A 7,327-nucleotide genomic window follows, 5' to 3' on the forward strand; every position below is an offset into this window, starting at 1 on the left:
GCAATTTGCTCTGCTCACATTTTGGGAACGTTTCATGTAAAACTAATAAGAAGCCAGAAGATATAGAGAGGAGATTTATTCATGTGAACAGAATTATGAATTGAGACATATCGGGGACAGTGCCAGAGCCTCTCTAGGGGGAGAAGTTTTTTTTCCATGAAGCTTGCAAAACAATTGGTATGGAAAGCAAATTTCCTCTCAGGGAAACTGTTAAAAACTTCAAGGATGTTGTTACTTGTAAGAGAGAAATTAGGAAAAAAAGTATTTGTAAAAACTGGATTAAAGAATCTAATCCAAGCATTTAATTTCAATACTATCATTACTACACAATGCAAATAAAGCAAGGATTAGAATGAGAACATATAAAAAAATGAAAATAATCCTTTTTGAGTTTTATTTTCCCCCTTCAACTTCTAAGGATAATTTTTGCTAATTGTTTTCAGCGTTTTAAAGAGGAGTAAAAAATCTATTGGAATTTACTTTTTAATACTAAAAGGCTTCTCTGCACTGAAATTTCTTCATGGAATGATTTCAACTGACCTAAAGAGAAATACAGGGAGACTGATCTACAGAGGCCTGAGAGTTTTCGTGAGATACATTGCACCATTAAATATGTGTCATTAGACGTGTCTCAATTTAAGTACGATTGTTGTGAGCTACATAGTACAGTACAACTCAATTGTGTTTACTCACAGTTTCAAAAATAAATAGCTACAAAAAAACCCAGGACTAAGTGTTACTGCTAAGAGCAAGAAAGTCAGGAAAGAAAAGGCCATCTAAAGAGTCTTCATGTGGCAGAACTAGGAAAAAACTAAAACTATGTCATACTAAATCTTTTCAATTTGCACTCATACTCCACACAATAGAACATCAGCCATCTGAGACATGAAAGCCTTGTATCTTATACACCTCTATGACAACTTCCAAGCATTTAGGTAGACTGAATAGGCACCCATAGGGGAAGGCTCCAGTATCATTTTTATTATGTATTCATAATCACAGAATGGTGGGGGTTGGAAGGGACCTTTAGAGATCATCCAGTCCAACCCTCCTGCTAAAGCAGGCTCACCTAGATCAGGTCACACAGGAACACGTCCAGGTGGCTCTTAAAAACCTCCAGAGAAGGAGACCCCACACCCTCCCTGGGCAGCCTGTGCCAGTGCTCCCTCACCTGAACACTGAAATAGTTTTTCCTTATGTTTAAATGGAATAATGGCTCCTGCTGTGCAGCATAATGTAGAACTGATAAACATGTGAGGCTGGGTAGGGATGTCACAGTGACATTTTGCAAAGCACTCTTTTTGCTACAAACCCTGGTGACCTCAACATCTTAAGGAAAGATTGTGTTATCATGTCCTTATGGCATTATCTAAGGCAACAAGCAAAGGAGATTTAAAGCTCTGTCAGAATGAAGCAAGTATTCCTGTGATTATGGATTTTTAGCAGCCTACTCTACTTTCCTTGAGCATGTCAGGTGGTGAACTGAAGAGCATATGGGACTCAAATTCTTGGAGATATTAGCATAATTATTTATTGGCTTTATATAAAAATGTTACCTACCTATTACTGATCTTCTCTGAGATATTTTGTGTACATTTCTACTCTAGCTATACACGCAATATTAACCAAAGTTTTTGCTTTGGCAACATCTAAAAAGTATCTTAAAATCCTACTCCTTTTTCTTCCCTATCTCCCTCTCACAGGAGTAGACAAGAAAAACAGAAAAAAGAATAGGGAATGCACCACCAGTCCTGCCAGTAGCTCTGTATATTCCAAGAGTACAAAATATTCTGGGAGAAAGACATCAATATCACTTGTGCTCTTGCAGTAGATACTTTGATAGTAGTAGGACCATCTTTTTTGCTACCTTTCACTGTACACGTCTGAGAAATTTGAAGTAAAATAACAGTCTCAGTGCTGATCTCATCAGCAGAGTGCTACATAGAATTTATATGGGAATTATTAAAAAAAAAACCTAAATAAAATTTCTTGATTCACAGACCAAAGGAGAAATCTGTCACCTTTAAATCATAGAAAAAAGAATTACATGGTCCTCTGCAATGCCTCTGGTGAGAGTAAAAACCAAGTCACTAGTGTCATGGACTCTTTCCCCCGATAACTTCTGTTCTGCAGCCTAACCCCTACATGAACTGAAGAACTGATGAGCTGTAGAGAACTGAGATCTGGCTTAGATTTATCTCCTACTGGTTTTCCAGGACACTGTGATATGGACACACATCCCAAGAATGACCCTGTACTTAAACCTCAGCCACAAGGAAAGGCATCTGAGAGATTAAGTTATCATCAGTGAGGGAACCATGTGAAGTCCTGTCTAGTTCTGTATGTGTCATATTTACTTTTTGTAGCAACAGGAAATATTTGAAATGTACCACAGCTAGTGTTTAACAATTCCCACAGACAAATGGACTAGAGGAAATTAGATGGATGACTGAAAAGCTGAAAATTCTGAGAAGCTTATTTCCTGCATTTAAAAGTAGATTACTCCAGTCTTCAAAAAGGGTAAGAAAGAGAAGCCAGGTAACTACAAACTGGTCAATCTCACCTCCATCTCTGGAAAGCTGATGGAACGACTTATCCTGGGTGCTGTCTCCAGGCATTTAAAGGACAAGAGAGTCATTAGGAGCAGTCAACATGTCTTTACCAAAGGGAAATCATGTTTGACCAACCTGACAGCCTTTTATGAAGACGTAACCAGGCGGATAGATGGTGGTAGTGCAGTGGATGTGGTTTATCTTGATTTCGGTAAAGCATTTGACACTGTCTCCCACAGCATCCTTGCAGCAAAACTGAGACAGTGTGGGCTGGATGATCAGGTAGTGAGGTGGATTGTTAACTGGTTGAAGGGAAGAAGAGAGTTGTGATCAATGGGGCAAGGTCTAGTTGGAGGCCTGTAGCTAGTGCAGTCCCTAAGGGGTTGGTGTTGCCACCAGTACTGTTCAGTATATTCATTAATGATCTTGATGAGGGAACAGAGGGCACTGTCAGCAAATTTGCTGATGAGACTAAACTGGGGGAGTGACTGACACACTAGAAGGCTGTGCTGCTGTTCAACGAGACCTGGACAGGCTGGAGAGTTGGGCAGTTGGATGGGGAAAAATCTAATTTAATTCAACAAGGGCAAGTGTAGAGTCTTGCATCTGGGAAAGGATAACCCCATATACCAGTGCAGGTTGGGGAACGAACTGTTAGAGAGTAGTGCAGGGGAAAAGGATCTGAAGGTCCTGGTGGACAGCAGGATGAGCATGAGCCAGCAATGTGCGCTTGTGGCCAAGAAGGCCAATGGCATCCTGGGGTGTATTAGAAAGTGTGTGAATAGTAGCTCGAGAGAGGTTCTCCTCCTCCTCTACTCTGCCCTCGTGAGACTGCATCTGGAATATTGTGTCTAGTTCAAGAAAGGCAGGGAGGTGCTGGAGAACGTCCAGTGCAGGGCCACAAAGGTGATTAAGGGAATGGAGCATCTCCCTTATGATGAAAGGTTGAGGGAGCTGAGGCATTTTAGTTTGGAGAAGGGGAGACTGAGGGGTGACCTCATTCATGTTCACAAATACATAAAGAGTAGGTGTCAGGAGGATGGAGCAAGGCTCTTCTCAATGATGTCCAATGGTAGGGCAACAGGTATAAGCTGAAACATAAGAGATTCCAAAGAAACACAACGAAAAACTTCTTCACTGTGAGGGTGATGAAGCATTGGAACAGGCTGCCCAGATGGGATGTTGCATCTCTTTGTCTGGAGACATTAAAAACCCACCTGGATGAGTTCCTGTGTGACCTACTCTAGGTGGTCCTGCTCTGGCAGGGGGGTTGAACTAGATGATCTTTCAAGGTCCCTTCCAGCCCTTGGGATTCTATGGTTACTGTGTGGTAAGAAAAAACTAAAATGGCTGCAATCTGATTTATAATCTATCATAAATTAAACCTTTCAGCAACAGGGGAAACCTGTTGAAACAACAAATTCCAAAGAAGAGTTGAGGAAGCAAGCAACTAACTTTGAGGGAAAGTATCTGTGAAAGTCCTGGTGTCCACGTAGCACTGAAGTATATGCCAGGGCAAGACACAGAAATCAGCTCGGAAGCTCTCTGGTCATTTAGGTGCTTGATTTGTCAGCACAGCTGTTATATACAAGTAATTCCCAAGAGAAGTAGACAAGTACTGCTACACTGTGCTAGCCAAGGGGAAATTAAAGCGCAGAGTTAAACAATGTGACTGAAGCCATACACGAAGGCTCTGAAAGAGTAGGGTACTGAATATGATTTCCTGAGAATCATTCGACTGTCTGATCCACAAAGCCAGTCTTCCTTGTTGAGCCAATTGATCAATGACTGATCTCAGTCACTGCAGACCACTTTTCTAACCGGAGATCCGCATTCTGGACTTTACTTGAACCAGGTTAAAAAAAGGATGTAGATGTTTCTGGACAGCAAATGAATAACAAGCAAGTTTAGAATCTGGACAGACTTTCATCTTCAAGGAAAAAAAAAGCACAGCAGAGGAAACAAGTCAAGACAGGTTTGAAAGCAGCATTTTGGCAAATGTGGATTAAAGGAAGTATTGGTTTAGTGCTGTAAGTACCCTATATTCTTGTCAGAATATGCTTTTGTGCTATCTAGAGCAAATATCCCTCTTTGTCATCCATCCAAACAAGTATAATTAATCTTTTATTAATAACTACATCTCTTAAACTAGCCATTGACATTTCCTGGTTCTTAGACCATTGTACATGTGCAGTTAGTACACAGTGGTATGAATAGATTTTCCATAGTAATCTTTCTGCAATTACCCACTTCCTTCCCAAACACCTAAGGAAAAGCATCACATCAGCAGTACAGTGCAGATATAGAGCTAGTGGGAAGTGCTAGGAAGCTGGCAGTAGGTAGTAGGGACCAGCTTACCAACTAGATCAGGAAATTCTGAACTTTACCATGCTGAGGACAACATAGAAATAGACAGATTGCAGTGTAAATAATTTATTTTCTCATTTGCAGATGTAGAGAACATGCTTTGTTGTGTGCGTATCCATGAAGCTAATTGATACCTCCAGTAATTTCAGACCCTATTAAAACAAACAAACCACCAAACTTCATGTTATCATCTCTTCATCTTACGTGGTCAGACCTCCTACTCAGGATACCTGCATCAGCATCTTTTTTTTTCTGTGCTGGTCTTGCCGACCTGTATCTTTTGACAGCTCCTGAAAAAAAGCCGGTTACCACCAGGTAATGATACATTTGTTAATGATAAGCAGCATGTGCTCCCAGGCCCCCATGTGAGGAGTTTTGCATTGCTTTTAAACACAGTTCTTCCTAAAAGTGGTTATGGCTTTTCTGCAGTAACATTGTTCACTAGGAAAAGCTAATTCTTTAAAACCAGCCCAGCTAATGAGAAAGGCAGCTTTTCAGAAATTGGCTCAGAAAATGTCTGGGGAAAAAATTATGTGGTTATGATATCTGAATTTAATGTTTTCAAAATGAAGCCTTGTTTTTCAAGTGGAAAATATTTTTGTTTCCAATATTTATGTTTTAAAATGTTTAAAATATTCAGAAGGTCAAACAGAAAAACTGAGTTTTAGAATCAGAGTAACAATATTTCAAATCTCTCTGATGTCTTTTTTTTCCCCCACAGATTATGTCTCACAGATATAATTTCTCACAGAATTTCCACTCTGTGTTTCACAAGCTTAGGGTCTTTCTGACATTTCACGAAGAAGAGATACTTCAGAACCAGACCTTCACAGAAACAAAATCTGTGGACTCGTCTCCACTTTTTTTACATCATTGAGGCCTACCCGAATATTGCAAATCAGGCACTCTTCTAAGTGGTTCTTATTAGGGCTTTTGCCAATAACTTTGTCTATTTTCCAAACATCTGCTTGTGTTCATTGTTCATTTAAAATCACAGACACTGGCAAAACAAATACATTCCATCATGCCCTTTCTTATAGATCACATTGGTATTCTAGGTGTTATTCAGATTTTCTGGATCAAAGAAACAACCACTCCTGGCTGATGAGGATGAGTGAAGAGATATGTAAGCACTTAAAAGCATAAATCAAATTTGAACTTTGAGCACTGATGTTTAATATGTTGGACAAAACATTCCTGGTATGGCTGCTATCAAGCTCTGTATCCAGTAAATATTTTCCTTTATATTAACTGTGTCAGTGTTGCAATGTACATGCTCCCAGGTGGAGCTTTGATATTTTGGGCTCAGGGAGTCCATCAGAGCCTTCATTAAGGCTGAGATTTAAACAAAAATGTTGCTGCATTGTCTCACTGCATGTGTTTCAGTATGCAAACTCTCTCAAAGGTGGACAGAGTAGAGAGATACATGCATAAAAATAGTTGCAAACATCATTCATTCATTTGAACATAGGACTGAGTGCTGAGTATCTCATCTCTAACATGGGAAAGGTAATACTTCCTTGCCTGGGTAGACATCAGTCTCCTCTTCAGTATGACACAGATATTTGACTAGAAAGTCACATTTTGGCAGTCTTTTTGGGTGTAGGAAGGGTTAGTCAGTTAATAATTACCCTACTAACAAAGCCTTTGGTCCTTTTAAAAAATTAATCCTTGATGCTACAAGAACAAAGTCCACAGATAAAGGAATCCTGTTTTGCAGCCCTTACTTTCTGATTTTGTGACTTCACTTTGCCTCTCACATTTGTGTCCCTGATTGTTAGATAAGGTAATGGTTCCCCAAGCTGCAAAAAAGCTTTAGCATCCCAAGACAAAAGGCACTGTGGAAGCACACAAGAACTGTTTACATTAGTTAAAAAATAACTTAACCTTACTTTTAACCTTTGAACTTGAAGATCTATTTGCACCATATGCTGAAAGGCCTGACAGTTTCAGCTTCACCTTTTTCCTGTGAATGCACTCCTTGACTTCACAGCCCTTATGCTTTCAGCTTTGATGGCATCTAAGATGTTTCTTAGTAATCATATTCTGCCTGCAACACACATTCTTTGCTTCTCAAGATCTGGGAAATTTACTGCGTTCCTGCCTTTTCTACTCTTCTCTTTGGAGAAGTTAACCTCTGAATAATCCCAAGCAAACAAACAAGAAATCTCACAAGCATAAGGGATTTGCAGCCTGCTGAAAATGCATAGGGGTGGAAAAATAACTCTGTAGTTGTCAGCTGAACCTGATCCAAAAATTCTGATCAAAGATGATAACTCGACTTTGTTTTGTGCAAAAAGACTTTTGTTTATTATTAAAGGTGAGGAACAGCAGCCTGCAGAAGAAATTCAGTTTTTACAGGGCTTCTGGTGATGAAGGAGATGGTATGGAATGTGGAAGGTTTACTT

Source organism: Colius striatus, chromosome 1 (assembly GCF_028858725.1).
Source record: "Colius striatus isolate bColStr4 chromosome 1, bColStr4.1.hap1, whole genome shotgun sequence".
Classification (NCBI taxonomy): Eukaryota; Metazoa; Chordata; class Aves; order Coliiformes; family Coliidae; genus Colius; species Colius striatus.